The sequence below is a fragment of the Salmo trutta genome, chromosome 3 (assembly GCF_901001165.1).
Source record: "Salmo trutta chromosome 3, fSalTru1.1, whole genome shotgun sequence".
In the NCBI taxonomy this organism is placed as follows: domain Eukaryota; kingdom Metazoa; phylum Chordata; class Actinopteri; order Salmoniformes; family Salmonidae; genus Salmo; species Salmo trutta.
Window position 1 is genome coordinate 11459177 of NC_042959.1, and position 18748 is coordinate 11477924.

The 18748-nt window shown below is 43.2% G+C and overlaps 1 long non-coding RNA gene across 1 annotated transcript; it reads right to left on the reverse strand.

The window, feature by feature from the left end:
• Positions 1–472: 472 nt before the first annotated feature.
• Positions 473–16144, reverse strand: LOC115168238 (uncharacterized). Its single transcript, XR_003870640.1, has 2 exons — positions 15184–16144; positions 473–586 (listed from the first exon to the last, which is right to left on the reverse strand). It is a non-coding gene; the product is annotated as an uncharacterized LOC115168238 (long non-coding RNA).
• Positions 16145–18748: the final 2604 nt, after the last annotated feature.

The window sequence follows — 18748 nt, forward strand, 5'->3', positions numbered from 1 at the left end:
TCTCCCAGATGGTCTATTATAATATAACGACCTGCTTGAGCTGTCCTGACAGGGCTTTGTGACCGCTGGAGGCTTCCCCCGTGTTGTGTGACACACACTTGCACGCGCAAACACACACACACACACACACACACACACACACACACACACACACACACACACACACACACACACACACACACACACACACACACACACACACACACAGAAACACATAAAAACAATCAAAAAGGCTTCATGAGCGGCTGGGCTGGCTTCCCCATGTTGTTGTCACATTGTACAGAGAGGATGTCCCCAACACTTCCTCAACCTGGGACTGTTGAGGCTATTGTGTAATACAATGTTTCATTGTTTGCTACAGTACACATCCAGAAGCATTCAAACACAACATTTGTCTGGGCAATATAACTCATGCAGGACTTAATTGGGATAGAAACAGCTGGATGTTTTGTGTCATCGAACGCTTTAAGGCTTTTACTGTAGTTACCTGGATTCATGACATCATTCCCTGGAAAGTGCTCATTGGTTCCCGCTAGTGTGTACGGTGGTTCTCTCCATAGTGCATCCAGCTCAGCAGGGGAGATGTCTGGGAGGGGGGGAAGGAGATAAGTGTTACACACATCAGTAAAGATCAGACGTTGCATGCATCAACCAATGGTTGCGTGCCATGTCATCAACTTTGCCGCCAGGCACCAGATTGTTATAACATATGAAGTGGTTAGCTAATGAATAAAATGTCTATCCAGGCATGTGTAAGATCTGACATGCGACAGCAATGCCTGGGCAGAGGAGCATGCCCAGTGTCTGGGAATGGGGAAGGAAATTAGTGTAACACACATCAGTAAATGTCTGGGAGGGAGAAATTATATTAGTGGGACACACCCATCAGCAAATGTCAGGGAAGGAGATTAGTGTAACACAAAGTAGTAAACATCATCAAGGGGTGCATGTCAATGGTCTAAAGTGGATTCCTCTTTATATCTCCATCAATACTCTGATGAGGGGAAGGACACATTTACTACTCCTGAAAGAAGATTGTTTTGAAAACGTTGTTGTATCACCAACAGATCACATTTGGGACCAAACAGCAAGCAGTGAACAGACATGCATCGTCTTTACCAGAAAAGCAAATAGCCATCAGATATAGTAAAACTGCATTTCTTAATCCTGGCCCTGGGGACCACAAGGAGTGCTAATGTTTGTTTTTGCCCTAGCGCTCACCAGCCACCCTGATCTAGAGACAGCTACTAGCACTATGGCCTCACCAGCCACCCTGATCTACACACAGCTACTAGCACTATGGCCTCACCAGCCACCCTGATCTACAGACAGCTACTAGCACTGTGGCCTCACCAGCCACCCTGATCTAGAGACAGCTACTAGCACTATGTCCTCACCAGCCACCCTGATCTAGAGACAGATACTAGCACTATGTCCTCACCAGCCACCCTGATCTAGAGACAGATACTAGCACTATGGCCTCACCAGCCACCCTGATCTAGAGACAGCTACTAACACTATGGCCTCACCAGCCACCCTGATCTAGAGACAGATACTAGCACTATGGCCTCACCAGCCACCCTGATCTACAGACAGATACTAGCACTATGGCCTCACCAGCCACCCTGATCTACAGACAGCTACTAGCGCTATGGCCTCACCAGCCACCCTGATCTACAGACAGATACTAGCACTATGGCCTCACCAGCCACCCTGATCTACAGACAGCTACTAGCACTATGTCCTCACCAGCCACCCTGATCTAGAGACAGATACTAGCACTATGTCCTCACCAGCCACCCTGATCTACAGACAGCTACTAGCACTATGGCCTCACCAGCCACCCTGATCTAGAGACAGCTACTAGCACTATGGCCTCACCAGCCACCCTGATCTACAGACAGCTACTAGCATTATGGCCTCACCAGCCACCCTGATCTAGAGACAGATACTAACACTATGGCCTCACCAGCCACCCTGATCTACAGACAGATACTAGCACTATGGCCTCACCAGCCACCCTGATCTAGAGACAGATACTAGCACTATGGCTTCACCAGCCACCCTGATCTACAGACAGATACTAGCACTATGGCCTCACCAGCCACCCTGATCTAGAGACAGCTACTAACACTATGTCCTCACCAGCCACCCTGATCTAGAGACAGATACTAGCACTATGTCCTCACCAGCCACCCTGATCTACAGACAGCTACTAGCACTATGGCCTCACCAGCCACCCTGATCTAGAGACAGCTACTAGCACTATGGCCTCACCAGCCACCCTGATCTACAGACAGCTACTAGCATTATGGCCTCACCAGCCACCCTGATCTAGAGACAGATACTAACACTATGGCCTCACCAGCCACCCTGATCTACAGACAGATACTAGCACTATGGCCTCACCAGCCACCCTGATCTAGAGACAGATACTAGCACTATGGCCTCACCAGCCACCCTGATCTACAGACAGATACTAGCACTATGGCCTCACCAGCCACCCTGATCTAGAGACAGCTACTAACACTATGGCCTCACCAGCCACACTGATCTAGAGACAGATACTAGCACTATGGCCTCACCAGCCACCCTGATCTAGAGACAGCTACTAACACTATGGCCTCACCAGCCACCCTGATCTAGAGACAGATACTAGCACTATGGCCTCACCAGCCACCCTGATCTAGAGACAGATACTAGCACTATGGCCTCACCAGCCACCCTGATCTAGAGACAGCTACTAACACTATGGCCTCACCAGCCACCCTGATCTAGAGACAGATACTAGCACTATGGCCTCACCAGCCACCCTGATCTACAGACAGATACTAGCACTATGGCCTCACCAGCCACCCTGATCTACAGACAGATACTAGCACTATGGCCTCACCAGCCACCCTGATCTAGAGACAGCTACTAGCACTATGGCCTCACCAGCCACCCTGATCTAGAGACAGCTACTAGCACTATGTCCTCACCAGCCACCCTGATCTACAGACAGCTACTAGCGCTATGGCCTCACCAGCCACCCTGATCTAGAGACAGATACTAGCACTATGGCCTCACCAGCCACCCTGATCTACAGACAGCTACTAGCACTATGGCCTCACCAGCCACCCTGATCTACAGACAGATACTAGCACTATGGCCTCACCAGCCACCCTGATCTACAGACAGCTACTAGCACTATGGCCTCACCAGCCACCCTGATCTACAGACAGCTACTAGCACTACACACCTGGTTGAAATAATCGAAGCTTGATGATGAGTTGATTATTATATGTAGATGTGTAGTGCTCGGGCAATAACACAAATGTGTACTGCTGGTGTCCAGGGACCAGGATTAGAAAGCACTGTGGTAAGAGTCGACAGGGGAAGGGAAACACAATTACCCACAGACACACGTCTGCACTGGCATCATCAGCCAAAAACCCCACACAACACTGAGCGTTACCCATGAGACAACAGCTCAGTAAGACGAGAGAACATTCAGACCAGAACACACTCAGACAAGAACAAGCATGCCCTCTAAATACAACAAAACAACGGTCAGCCTTTGTGTATTGTATACAAAACTGTATTGGTAAGCCACGGCTGACGGTCAATGTCAAAATTGTCTTCATGTTTTTTGAACTTGTCATAATAGTGGTAATATTACCGAACATAGCAGAGAGACTCTCTACACTGGACAATGCATAAAGACAATACACAATGATTGACTGATCTGTTATCCTGCACTTAGACACAGAACACAACGAGCTGCACAGTTTAGTAACAATGTGACTGACAGTACTGCCACTACAGTACACACAACAAGCACAATCAGACACCACCTAACACAGCGTCACACTGGCACACCATGCTCTGTACTATACTATACCTTCATGGGATAGCCTGTTACCCATATCATATAGATATACCTACAGCAGCAGTGTCTGTCTGAACGAGACAGTTACTGCTCTCTGTCTTCTCATGTTAGTGACCGACTAGCCTCAGCTCCAGGCTGTGGGTACAGACAACAAGGTGACGTGGAACCAACCTGGGAAGAAAGGGCAGCGTTTGAGGAGCGGAGAGCAGCAGGAGGATGAGGAGGCCCGGAGAGGAGGGAAACAGCACCATGTGTACCAGCAGCTTACAGCTCCTAGAAATCAATGATGCCAACTGCTCTCAGCTACTAGGCTTTCAGACTGTCTGGCGGTTTGGCAGTCTGGCGGTCTGGCAGTCTGGCTCTGTCTATCTTTCTCTGAGGCAACACTCATTGTCACTCTCTTGTTCTGAGCTATCTCTCTCTCTCTCCAGTGTAGGATGTCTGCTCTGTCGCTCTCTGTAGAGCTTCTTCCTGTATCTCTATCACCCCATCAATTCTCTCTCTCATTCTCTCTCCCTTCTTTCTCTGGAAATTCATCTCTCCCGTCTACCCCCCTCCACCACCCACCTCTCTCTCTCTCTCTCTCTCTCTCTAGCTGCTGCCCAGTCTATGAACACAAAGCACTCTCTTCTGATGGCATGTGTGTGTTGGCTGGTCAGTGAGAGAGAGAGTGTGTGTATGGTCACTGAGTGTGTGTGTTTGTGTGTATGGTCACTGAGTGTGTGTTTGTTTGTGTGTATGGTCACTGAGTGTGTGTTTGTTTGTGTGTATGGTCACTGAGTGTGTGTGTGTGTTTGTGTGTATGGTCACTGAGTGTGTGTGTGTGTGTGTGTGTGTGTGTGTGTGTGTGTGTGTGTGTGTGTGTGTGTGTGTGTGTGTGTGTGTGTGTGTGTGTGCATGTGTGTGTGTGTGTGTGGTACCTGAGTGTGTGTTTGCATGTGACTCCTTACTGTAAGTCTCTCTGGATAAGAGCATCTGCTAAATTACTCCCTACTGTAAGTCTCTCTGGATAAGAGCGTCTGCTAAATGACTAAAATGTAAGTATTGAAACATCATGTTGTAGCACTACTGAATCAAGAGTTGTGCAACACCTTGCCAGAAACAGGAAGCATTATCAAAACAGTTTGAAAATATTTGTATGGTGTTTTGAGTCCAGTTAAGTGCAGAATTTTCCAAATGTTGTAAATGGGATTCCCTCCTCTTATTGTTTATTCCCTGATCTTATTGTTTATTCCCTCCTCTTATTGTTTATTCCCTGATCTTATTGTTTATTCCCTGTTCTTATTGTTTATTCCCTGTTCTTATTGTTTATTCCCTGTTCTTATTGTTTATTCCCTGTTCTTATTGTTTATTCCTTGCTCTTATTGTTTATTCCCTGCTCTTATTGTTTATTCCCTGTTCTTATTGTTTATTCCCTGATCTTATTGTTTATTCCCTGCTCTTAATGTTTATTCCCTGTTCTTATTGTTTATTCCCTGATCTTATTGTTTATTCCCTGTTCTTATTGTTTATTCCTTGCTCTTATTGTTTATTCCCTGATCTTATTGTTTATTCCCTGTTCTTATTGTTTATTCCCTGTTCTTATTGTTTATTTCCTGATCTTATTGTTTATTCCCTGTTCTTATTGTTTATTCCCTCCTCTTATTGTTTATTCCCTGCTCTTATTGTTTATTTCCTGATCTTATTGTTTATTCCCTCCTCTTATTGTTTATTCCCTGATCTTATTGTTTATTCCCTGTTCTTATTGTTTATTTCCTGATCTTATTGTTTATTCCCTGTTCTTATTGTTTATTCCCTGCTCTTATTGTTTATTCCCTGTTCTTATTGTTTATTCCCTGTTCTTATTGTTTATTCCCTCCTCTTATTGTTTATTCCCTCCTCTTATTGTTTATTTCCTGCTCTTATTGTTTATTCCCTGTTCTTATTGTTTATTCCCTCCTCTTATTGTTTATTCCCTCCTCTTATTGTTTATTTCCTGATCTTATTGTTTATTCCCTGTTCTTATTGTTTATTCCCTCCTCTTATTGTTTATTCCCTGTTCTTATTGTTTATTCCCTCCTCTTATTGTTTATTCCCTCCTCTTATTGTTTATTTCCTGCTCTTATTGTTTATTCCCTGTTCTTATTGTTTATTCCCTCCTCTTATTGTTTATTCCCTCCTCTTATTGTTTATTTCCTGATCTTATTGTTTATTCCCTGTTCTTATTGTTTATTTCCTGATCTTATTGTTTATTTCCTGATCTTATTGTTTATTCCCTGTTCTTATTGTTTATTCCCTGATCTTATTGTTTATTCCCTCCTCTTATTGTTTATTCCCTCCTCTTATTGTTTATTCCCTCCTCTTATTGTTTATTCCCTCCTCTTATTGTTTATTCCCTCCTCTTATTGTTTATTCCCTGCTCTTATTGTTTATTCCCTGCTCTTATATGGTGTGTTGATAAACTCAAGCCAGCAGTATTAACTAAAAAGCAGGCCCTAATTTGTACAAACAAACGAATGCAAAACTACATCTAGCATAAAGAAAACTGATCAATGAATGCTTGCCTTGGACTATTAGCATAGCAGCCATTAGCGGCCGAAATGCTACACAAAACCAGTGGTGGAAAAAGTACTAAATTGTCATGCTTGTGTAAGAGTATAGATACCTTAAAAGAAAGTTACTCAAGTTAAAGTCACCCAGTACAATACTATGTGAGTAAAAGTATAAAAGTATTTGGTTTTAAATATACATAAGTATAAAAGGTTAATTTAATTTTTAAAATATACTTAAGTATCAAAAGTGAAAGTAAAAGTATACATTTCAAATTCCTTATATTAATCAAAGTGGACGGCACCATGTTCTTGTTTTTAATTACAGATAGCCAGGGTCACACTCCAACACTAAGACATTATTTATAGATAGCCAGGGTCACACTCCAACACTCAGACATTATTTACAGATAGCCAGGGTCACACTTCAACACTAAGACATTATTTACAGATAGCCAGGGTCACACTCCAACACTCAGACATTATTTACAGATAGCCAGGGGACAACTCCAACACTCAGACATTATTTACAGATAGCCAGGGGACAACTCCAACACTCAGACATTATTTACAGATAGCCAGGGTCACACTACAACACTCAGACATTATTTACAGATAGCCAGGGTCACACTCCAACACTCAGACATTATTTATAGATAGCCAGGGTCACACTACAACACTCAGACATTATTTACAGATAGCCAGGGTCACACTACAACACTCAGACATTATTTACAGATAGCCAGGGTCACACTACAACACTCAGATATTATTTACAGATAGCCAGGGTCACACTCCAACACTCAGACATTGTTTACAAAAGATGCATTTGTGTTTAGTGAGTCCGCCAGGCCAGAGGCAGTAGGGATGACCACGTCTTCTCCTGATAAGTGCATGAATTTTACAATCTTCTTTCTCTGCTAAGCATTCAAAATGTATTGAGTACTTTGGGTTGTCGGGGAATGCGTATGGAGTAAAAAGTACAATATTTTCTTTAGGAATGTAGTGAAGTAAAAGTAAAAGTTGTCAAAAATATACTGCTCAAAAAAATAAAGGGAACACTTAAACAATACATCCTAGATCTGAATGAAAGAAATAATCTTATTAAATACTTTTTTCTTTACATAGTTGAATGTGCTGACAACAACATCACAAAAAAATAATCAATGGAAATCCAATGTATCAACCCATGGAGGTCTGGATTTGGAGTCACACTCAAAATTAAAGTGGAAAACCACACTACAGGCTGATCCAACTTTGATGTAATGTCCTTAAAACAAGTCAAAATGAGGCTCAGTAGTGTGTGTGGCCTCCACGTGCCTGTATGACCTCCCTACTACGCCTGGGCATGCTCCTGATGAGGTGGCGGATGGTCTCCTGAGGGATCTCCTCCTAGACCTGGACTAAAGCATCCTCCAACTCCTGGACAGTCTGTGGTGCAATGTGGCGTTGGTGGATGGAGCGAGACATGATGTCCCAGATGTGCTCAATTGGATTCAGGTCTGGGGAACGGGCGGGCCAGTCCATAGCATCAATGCCTTCCTCTTGCAGGAACTGCTGACACACTCCAGCCACATAAGGTCTAGCATTGTCTTGCATTAGGAGGAACCCAGGGCCAACCGCACCAGCACATGGTCTCACAAGGGGTCTGAGGATCTCATCTCGGTACCTAATGGCAGTCAGGCTACCTCTGGCGAGCACATGGAGGGCTGTGCGGCCCCCCAAAGAAATGCCACCCCACACCATGACTGACCCACCGCCAAACCGGTCATGCTGGAGGATGTTGCAGGCAGCAGAACGTTCTCCACGGCGTCTCCAGACTCTGTCAAGTTTGTCACGTGCTCGGTGTGAACCTGCTTTCATCTGTGAAGAGCACAGGGCGCCAGTGTCGAATTTGCCAATCTTGGTGTTCTCTGGCAAATGCCAAACATCCTGCACGGTGTTGGGCTGTAAGCACAACCCCCACCTGTGGACGTCGGGCCCTCATACCACCCTCATGGAGTCTGTTTCTGACCGTTTGAGCAGACACATGCACATTTGTGGCCTGCTGGAGGTCATTTTGCAGGGCTCTGGCAGTGCTTCTCCTGCTCCTCCTTGCACAAAGGCGGAGGTAGCGGTCCTGCTGCTGGGTTGTTGCCCTCCTACGGCCTCCTCCACGTCTCCTGATGTACTGGCCTGTCTCCTGGTAGCGCCTCCATGCTCTGGACACTACGCTGACAGACACAGCAAACCTTCTTGCCATAGCTCGCATTGATGTGCCATCCTGGATGAGCTGCACTACCTGAGCCACTTGTGTGGGTTGTAGACTCCGTCTCATGCTACCACTAGAGTGAAAGCACCGCCAGCATTCAAAAGTGACCAAAAACATCAGCCAGGAAGCATAGGAACTGAGAAGTGGTCTGTGGTCCCCACTTGCAGAACCACTCCTTTATTGGGGGTGTCTTGCTAATTGCCTATAATTTCCACCTGTTGTCCATTCCATTTGCACAACAGCATGTGAAATTCATTGTCAATCAGTGTTGCTTCCTAAGTGGACAGTTTGATTTCACAGAAGTGTTATTGACTTGGAGTTACATTGTGTTGTTTAAGTGTTCCCTTTATTTTTTTGAGCAGTGTATATATAGTAAAAGTAAAGTACAGATACCCTAAAAACAACTCAAGTAGTACTTTAAAGTATTTTACACCACCGCACAAAACACATGTTCTTGTTAAGTGAATTCCTTTTCTGTTCTCTTCTTCGATGTGATAACATTTGGTACTCACATTTTAATTGACGCACACTTTCTTGGATTGTTTCGGAGAGTCTCACCTGAGTGTTTGGCGTGCTCTCACCTGTCTGAGTTCATGAAGGACCAAAATAGAGGGGAAGCGCCTGCAAACGCTCCTGTTTTTACACTTGACCATAGAGTGATCTATAGGGCACTCAGCCACGAATGCCCAGTACGGCTGCACAATATTTAAACTTCACTTTTGGTCTTTAATCTAAACATTTGTCGTCAGACAAATGGGATTCACAAGTTCTGCACTCGGAGATATGGTTGAGTGGGTAACATTCCAAACTAATTTGCCATCTTAACGTCCCACAAGTCAGGGGTTCAAATTTCCGCTAGTCCCACTTTCACTCCTTCTCTGTATCCTCATGTTTCTAATCTGTGTAAATAAAGCATTGAAGATATAAAGGTGGAATTCCACACAGAAAAAGCTGAAATTCCTATTCAGACTTGAGATCAGTTGACTAAACATGGACTTATGTCAAATAATGCCCATATTTTATTCACTCAAGTCCATGTTCAGTCTATATATCTCAAGTCTGAATAGTGCCCTATGTGCTCAGGGTAACAAGGGTGGTTCAACACAACAGTTAAGACTAAAGACTGGCTGAGTGGACAGTGTTTTGACAAGCAGGAGACCCGGATTCAAATCCATGTTGTCACACACACACAACAGCTTTATGCTGTACATGTTGTCTCTGCTATAAATTGGACATGTTGTCTTTGCTATAAGTTGGACATGTTGTCTCTGTTATAAATTTGACATGTTGTCTCTGCTATATATTGGACATGTTATCTCTGCTATAAATTGGACATGTTATCTCTGCTATAAATTGGACATGTTATCTCTGCTATAAATTGGACATGTTGTCTCTGCTATAAATTGGACATGTTATCTCTGCTATAAATTGGACATGTTATCTCTGCTATAAATTGGACATGTTATCTCTGCTATAAATTGGACATGTTATCTCTGCTATAAATTGGACATGTTGTCTCTGCTATAAATTGGACATGTTATCTCTGCTATAAATTGGACATGTTATCTCTGCTATAAATTGGACATGTTATCTCTGCTATAAATTGGACATGTTGTCTCTGCTATGAATTGGACATGTTATCTCTGCTATAAATTGGACATGTTATCTCTGCTATAAATTGGACATGTTATCTCTGCTATAAATTGGACATGTTGTCTCTGCTATAAATTGGACATGTTATCTCTGCTATAAATTGGACATGTTATCTCTGCTATAAATTGGACATGTTATCTCTGCTATAAATTGGACATGTTGTCTCTGCTATAAATTGGACATGTTATCTCTGCTATAAATTGGACATGTTATCTCTGCTATAAGTTGGACATGTTGTCTCTGCTATAAATTGGACATGTTATCTCTGCTATAAATTGGACATGTTGTCTTTGCTATAAGTTGGACATGTTGTCTCTGTTATAAATTGGACATGTTGTCTCAAGTATATGTTGGACATGTTATCTCTGCTATAAATTGGACATGTTATCTTTGCTATAAGTTGGACATGTTGTCTCTGTTATAAATTGGACATGTTGTCTCTTGTATATGTTGGACATGTTATCTCTGCTATAAATTGGACATGTTATCTCTGCTATAAATTGGACATGTTATCTTTGCTATAAACTGGACATGTTGTCTCTGTTATAAATTGGACATGTTGTCTCTTGTATATGTTGGACATGTTATCTCTGCTATAAATTGGACATGTTATCTCTGCTATAAGTTGGACATGTTGTCTCTGCTATAAATTGGACATGTTGTCTCATGTATAAGTTGGACATGTTGTCTCATGTATAAGTTGGACATGTTGTCTCTGCTATAAGTTGGACATGTTGTCTCTGCTATAAGTTGGACATGTTGTCTCTGCTATAAGTTGGACATGTTGTCTCTGCTATAAGTTGGACATGTTGTCTCTGCTATAAGTTGGACATGTTGTCTCCGCTATAACTTGGACATGTTGTCTCCGCTATAAGTTGGACATGTTGTCTTTGCTATAAGTTGGACATGTTGTCTCTGCTATAAGTTGGACATGTTGTCTCTGCTATAAACTGGACATGTTGTCTCTGCTATAAGTTGGACATGTTGTCTCCGCCATAAGTTGGACATGTTGTCTCTGCTATAGGTTGGACATGTTGTCTCTGCTATAAGTTGAACATGTTGTCTCTGCTATAAGTTGGACATGTTATCTCTGCTATAAATTGGACATGTTGTCTCTGATATAAACTGGACATGTTGTCTCTGATATAAACTGGACATGTTGTCTCTGCTATAAGTTGGACATGTTGTCTCTGCTATAAGTTGGACATGTTGTCTCCGCTATAAGTTGGGACATGTTGTCTCTGCTATAAACTGGACATGTTGTCTCTGCTATAAACTGGACATGTTGTCTCTGCTATAAACTGGACATGTTGTCTCTGCTATAAGTTGGACATGTTGTCTCTGTTATAAATTGGACATGTTGTCTCTGCTATAAGTTGGACATGTTGTCTCTGTTATAAATTGGACATGTTGTCTCTGCTATAAATTGGACATGTTGTCTCCGCTATAAGTTGGACATGTTGTCTCCACTATAATTTGGGACATGTTGTCTCTGCTATAAACTGGACATGTTGTCTCTGCTATAAGTTGGACATGTTGTCTCTGCTATAAGTTGGACATGTTGTCTCTGCTATAAACTGGACATGTTGTCTCTGCTATAAGTTGGACATGTTGTCTCTGCTATAAGTTGGACATGTTATCTCTGCTATAAGTTGGACATGTTGTCTCTGTAATAAATTGGACATGTTGTCTCATGTATAAGTTGGACATGTTGTCTCTGCTATAAGTTGGGACATGTTGTCTCTGCTATAAGTTGGACATGTTGTCTCAGCTATAAGTTGGACATGTTGTCTCTGCTATAAGTTGGACATGTTGTCTCTGCTATAAACTGGACATGTTGTCTCTGCTATAAGTTGGGACATGTTGTCTCTGCTATAAACTGGACATGTTGTCTCTGCTATAAGTTGGACATGTTGTCTCTGTTATAAGTTGGACATGTTGTCTCTGCTATAAACTGGACATGTTGTCTCTGTTTTAAGTTGGACATGTTGTCTCTGCTATAAACTGGACATGTTGTCTCCGCTATAAGTTGGGACATGTTGTCTCTGCTTTATACATGTTACATAACCCTAAACATTTTGAATGTAACATCATTTATAATCTCACAATGAGCCTGGCAACTGTAGTAGTAATGAGTGCTATTGCCTATCCTAGGAAAAGTATTACATTCCCACTGTCCTCTTTAGACATATTTCAGAAAAGTTGGACAATATGACAGCTCTGTCTATTAATCTCAATACATTTCTAAAATGTGTCACTCGAAATGAATGTATAAAAATATTATTGTAATTTGATGCTGACTTTTACATTTTCTGAAACCCCAGAAAGGCGTTTTCACTGCTCTCTCTTAAAAATACTCGTATTACCAGAGTGTACCTTGAGATTAATTAAAATGTCTGCCACAGTCCTGTTTCAGAGTACTTCCATTCTGTTTAAAACACATTCTACTGTATGTATCAAAACACATTGGGTTCCCATTCAAACAGCTTAGGAGAGCTACTTCTCATGGTTTCAGTAGACAATCAGGTGTTCAAATCAAATCACAATTTATTGGTCACATATGTAACAGTATAGCTTCCGTCCCTCTCCGAGCCCCAACCTGGGCTTGAACCAGGGACCCTCTGCACACATCAACAACTGTCACCCACGAAGCATCGTTACCCATCGCTCCACAAAAGCCGCGGCCCTTGCAGAGCAAGGGGAACAACTACTTCAGGTCTCAGAGCGAGTGATGTCACCCGATTGAAACGCTATTAGCGCGCACCACCGCTAACTAACTAGCCATTTCACATCGGTTACACATACACATATTTAGCAGATGTTATTGCGGGTGTAGTGAAATGCTTGTGTTCCTAGTTCCCAACAGTGCAGTAGTATGTTTTGAGTCTTTCTATTTTAACAGCGTAGAAACATCAACCCAACGCAAATGGCCTCCTTTCCACTTCTCTCTCCGTCTCGCTGTCATCCATTTTTTGTTCAGGTTAAAGTGAAGAAAAGAAGGATGAGGATGCTCCTTCTCTAGAAACATCACTGGTTCACGGCAGTGTCCCAAAGGGCACCCTATATCCCTCTGTAGTGCACTACGTTTCACCACAGCCTTATGGGCCTTGGTCAAAAGTGTGCACTTCATAGGGAATAAGGTACCATTTGGGATGAAACCCCATGTCCTGATTGAATGGGTGTCATTCTTGTGTGTCAGACAGCTGTAAACAGCCTGAAGGCGTGTCGGGTCAGAACCTCTTAGAGGAGAAAAAACACTGTTTCCAGACACTTCCAGACACATTACAGATAAATCTAACAGAGCAGGATGAGTCCCAAATGGAACCCTATTCCCTATTTAGTTCACTACTTTTTACCAGAGCTCAATATGGTCAAAAACCCTATCAGAAGCCATATCAGAAGCCGTATCAGAAGCCCTATCAGAAGCCCTATCAAAAACCCTATCAGAAGCCCTATCAGAAGCCCTGTCAGAAGCCCTATCAGAAGCCCTATCAGAAGCCCTATCAAAAATCCTATCAGAAGCCCTATCAGAGGCCCTATCAGAAGCCCTATCAGAGGCCCTATCAGAAGCCCTATCAGAAGCCATATCAGAAGCCCTATAAAAAATCCTATCAGAAGCCCTATCAAAAACCCTATCAGAAGCCATATCAGAAGCCCTATCAAAAGCCATATCAGAAGCCCTATCAAAAACCCTATCAGAAGCCATATCAGAAGCCCTATCAGAAGCCCTATCAGAAGCCATATCAGAAGCCCTATCAGAAGCCCTATCAGAAGCCATATCAGAAGCCATATCAGAAGCCCTATCAGAAGCCATATCAGAAGCCCTATCAGAAGCCCTATCAAAAGCCCTATCAGAAGCCCTATCAAAAGCCCTATCAAAAGCCCTATCAAAAGCCCTATCAGAAGCCCTATCAGAAGCCCTATCAGAAGCCCTATCAGAAGCCCTGTCAGAAGAGCAAAACGTGGAAATGACATGGGCAAGAGTCTAACAGAGAATATATACCAATATCTTCATCATCATATCACAGACTGGATCATACTGGTTATATTGATGGAACAATCAGTCCTCTGATTCTAATGTAGCCTACTGTACCAGTCAAACGTTTGGACACACCCACTCATTCAAGGGTTTTTCTTTATTTTTACTATTTTCTACATTGTAGAATAATAGTGAAGACAATAAACTATGAAATAACACATATGGAATCATGTAGTAATCAAAAAAGTGAGTTTATTCAAAGTAGCCACAGGAAATAAGGAAACGGTATGGCTGTGGGGTAAGTGTGTGTGAAATGGATGTCAGGGAGGTACAGGGGTAACATGAGACAGACAGGGGGCTCTACGTTTAGCCTAACCGCCTGGTACAACACACGCCTGTGTGGCCGTGACTGAACTACTGTTGGGAGATTCCCTCACTGTAGTACAGAAAAACACACTTCTCTATTGCAAATCCTAGTCTAACGATCACACATTATCCATTGATCTCTTTTACTGCCTATGTCCTCAGAGGGGAATGGCATATATATATAGAGAGAGAGACAGAGAGAGAGACAGAGAGAGAGAGAGAGAGAGAGAGAGAGAGAGAGAGAGACACTGTTACGTCATGCCAATAAAGCTAATTTTATTTTATTGAGAGGGAGAGAGAGAGAGAGGGAGAGAGAGAGAGAGAGAGGGAGCGAGAGAGAGAGAGAGAGAGAGACTGTTACGTTATGCCCATAAAGAAAATGTAATTTAATTGAGAGAGGGAGAGAGAGAGAGAGAGAGAGAGAGAGAGAGAGAGAGAGAGTAGGACTAACACAAACAGCATAAGTTCCAGACAAAATGGGACTCAAACATACTCAATGAATACAGCCAGATAGAGAGAAGAGAGTGTGTCTCACCTCTGTCCTGCTGTCTGCTCTCTCCTGTCACTTCATTCGTCATGAGGGTGGTATTGGTACAGTAGTCCAGTATAGTAGTCCCAGTGTGTCCTCAGTCTGTTTACCCCCAGTGAGGGAAACTTTCCCCTCCACCAGGTTAAAGCCCAGTCATTCTGCTCCTGTCCCTGTGTTTGGAAAGAGCAACGGACAGTAATGAACGCAGCCGTGAGAGTTTCTGACAGTGTGTGAGAACAGAGTGTGTGACAGTGTGTGAGAAGATAATGTGTGTATGTCAGGGGCAGCATAACTCCGACAACTGAGGAAGTACTGAAACTCCTCCCCCTCCACTAACTTCTATGGGACAGGGTTTCCACTAGATAACAACCATTAAGTCAGATTCCACAGTCACAAAGTTAAAAAAAAAGCCAAAAAAAAAAAAAAACATGTAAAAAAGAGATATTGTAGAAATGGGCAGGGTTTAGCCATCATTCTAACTTTGGGGCTGTGTTAACTAGTGATGAGTCAACACATGCTGCGGTAATGTCCAACATGTAATGTTTTATTTTATATCAAGTTGAGTCTGAAGTCATCAAATTTGTGTCTCGAGTCCACAACTCTGTTGACGACCATGGGACGGTGCACCTCTCTCTTCCTCTCTCTCGCATTCTTTCTTTCTCTCTCTCTTTCTTTCTCTCTCTCTCTCTTTCTCTCTTTCTTTCTTTCTTTTTCTCTCTCTTTCCCTCCCTCCTCTCTCTCTCTGTCTCCCCTTTCTCTTTTACTCGCTGTCTTTCCAGAATATCCCTCACCCCCGTCTGAACTCCTCTATAGTGTTGATAGTGTGGTACAGGTCAATAGCTACAACAGGTACTGGTATACACAAACAATATTTTCCTTTCCAAGTTGCCATAAACAGATATGAATGTGGGTACAGCAAACAACATTTACAGACACTTCCTCATTCCTGCCATTGATCCAACCAGTCAGGTTTGACATGTTAGTCACAGAGAGCATAAAAGCAATGACACCCTATTCCCTGTGGGCCCTGGACAAAAGTAGTGCACTATAAAGGAAATAGGGTGCCATTTGGGACGTATAATAGAACTGAGCCAGTAAAACTTAAATTGGTCACACCTTGGTGTAGGTCATCAGGCCACATTCCAAAGGTGTCTGTCTCTCTCTCTCTCTCTCTCTCTCTCTCTCTCTCTCTCTCTCTCTCTCTCTCTCTCTCTCTCTCTCTCTCTCTCTCTCTCTCTCTCTCTCTCTCTCAACTATTTACACTTTCTGAGTTTTCTCTGTAGACAGATTATAAACCCACTGTGTATTCTTCGTTGTGTGTGTGTGTGAGTATCTGTGTTTCTCTGTGTTTGGTTAAATATAAATAGGGTAGGTAACAGTGTCTGTGTGTAGGGTAGGTAACAGTGTCTGTGTCTGTGTGTGTGTAGGGTAGGTAACAGTGTCTGTGTGTAGGGTAGGTAACAGTGTCTGTGTGTGTGTGTAGGGTAGGTAGCAGTGTCTGTGCGTAGGGTAGGTAACAGTGTCTGTGTCTGTCTGTGTGTAGGGTAGGTAGAAGTGCCTGTGTGTGTGTGTAGGGTAGGTAGCAGTGTCTGTGTGTAGGGTAGGTAACAGTGTCTGTGTGTGTGTGTGTAGGGTAGGTAGCAGTGTCTGTGTGTAGGGTAGGTAACAGTGTCTGTGTCTGTGTGTGTGTAGGGTAGGTAGCAGTGTCTGTGTGTAGGGTAGGGTAGGTAACAGTGTCTGTGTGTAGGGTAGGTAACAGTGTCTGTGTGTGTGTGTAGGGTAGGTAGAAGTGTCTGTGTGTAGGGTAGGTAACAGTGTCTGTGTGTAGGGTAGGTAACAGTGTCTGTGTGTAGGGTAGGTAACAGTGTCTGTGTGTAGGGTAGGTAACAGTGTCTGTGTCTGTGTGTGTGTAGGGTAGGTAACAGTGTCTGTGTGTAGGGTAGGTAACAGTGTGTGTGTGTAGGGTAGGTAACAGTGTCTGTGTCTGTGTGTGTGTAGGGTAGGTAGCAGTGTCTGTGTGTAGGGTAGGTAACAGTGTCTGTGTGTAGGGTAGGTAGAAGTGTCTGTGTCTGTGTGTGTGTAGGGTAGGTAGCAGTGTCTGTGTGTAGGGTAGGTAACAGTGTCTGTGTCTGTGTGTGTGTAGGGTAGGTAGCAGTGTCTGTGTGTAGGGTAGGTAACAGTGTCTGTGTGTAGGGTAGGTAACAGTGTCTGTGTCTGTGTGTGTGTAGGGTAGGTAGCAGTGTCTGTGTGTAGGGTAGGTAACAGTGTCTGTGTGTAGGGTAGGTAGAAGTGTCTGTGTGTAGGGTACCGTAGGTCATAGTGTGTGTGTGTGTGTGTGTGTGTGTGTGTGTGTGTGTGTGTGTATGTGTGTGTGTGTGTGTGTGTGTGTGTGTGTGTGATTGTGTGTGTGTCAGTTAACGAACAAGCATTTGACCAACTTCTGACATTTTGATATTCCCCATAAGGTCAAATGCTATTTCTAGGGGGTTTAGGGTTAAGGTTAGAATTAGTGTCAGGGTTTAGCCAATAAATAAAAACATTGTAGCATGCAGGTAGAAAATATCCTGATACAAATAAACATCCTATAAATCACATTGGCTATGCATGGCCTGTCTGCAACGAACTTGAAACATTGTATCAAGTATTAAGTTGTGTCCAGTCTGAAGCTCCTGCTAACAAACTTGCAACACTGTATACAATATTCTGGACCCCCTAGTTTCCTGGCCAGTGTGCTCAGGACAGACACTCCTGTAGGCTATTTGCAGAAGGGATAAGAAGTAATCAGGCAGTCATATATTATGATGTTTCCACTGGTTTAGAGCATTACATTTTCTTCCACTTTCTGCTGAGTGGTTATCAAAAGGGAGAGAGCTGGAGGAACTACTGTCATTCTCAACAGATGTAAAAACAGAATTAGTTTACTTGCTGTTTGAGGAGGAGAAAACATTACGTTGAGAAGCTCCACAGTGATGGTGAGTTAAGCCAATCAGAAATACTATCAGATCCCCAAATGGGCACATCTATAGGCCTACATCTATGTGTAATCAGGCCAGGTAGACTAGGCCTACATCTATGTGTAATTAGGCCAGGTAGACTAGGCCTACATCTATGTGTAATCAGGCCAGGTATCCTAAGTCTACTTCTATGTGTAATCAGGCCAGGTAGACTAGGCCTACTTCTATGTGTAATCAGGCCAGGTAGCCTAAGCCTACTTCTATGTGTAATCAGGCCAGATAGCCTAAGCCTACTTCTATGTGTAATCAGGCCAGGTAGCCTAAGCCTACTTCTATGTGTAATCAGGCCAGGTAGCCTAAGCCTACTTCTATGTGTAATCAGGCCAGGTAGCCTAAGCCTACTTCTATGTGTAATCAGGCCAGGTAGCCTAAGCCTACTTCTATGTGTAATCAGGCCAGGTAGCCTAAGCCTACTTCTATGTGTAATCAGGCCAGGTAGCCTAAGCCTACTTCTATGTGTAATCAGGCCAGGTAGACTAGGCCTACTTCTATGTGTAATCAGGCCAGGTATCCTAAGCCTACTTCTATGTGTAATCAGGCCAGGTAGCCTAGGACTA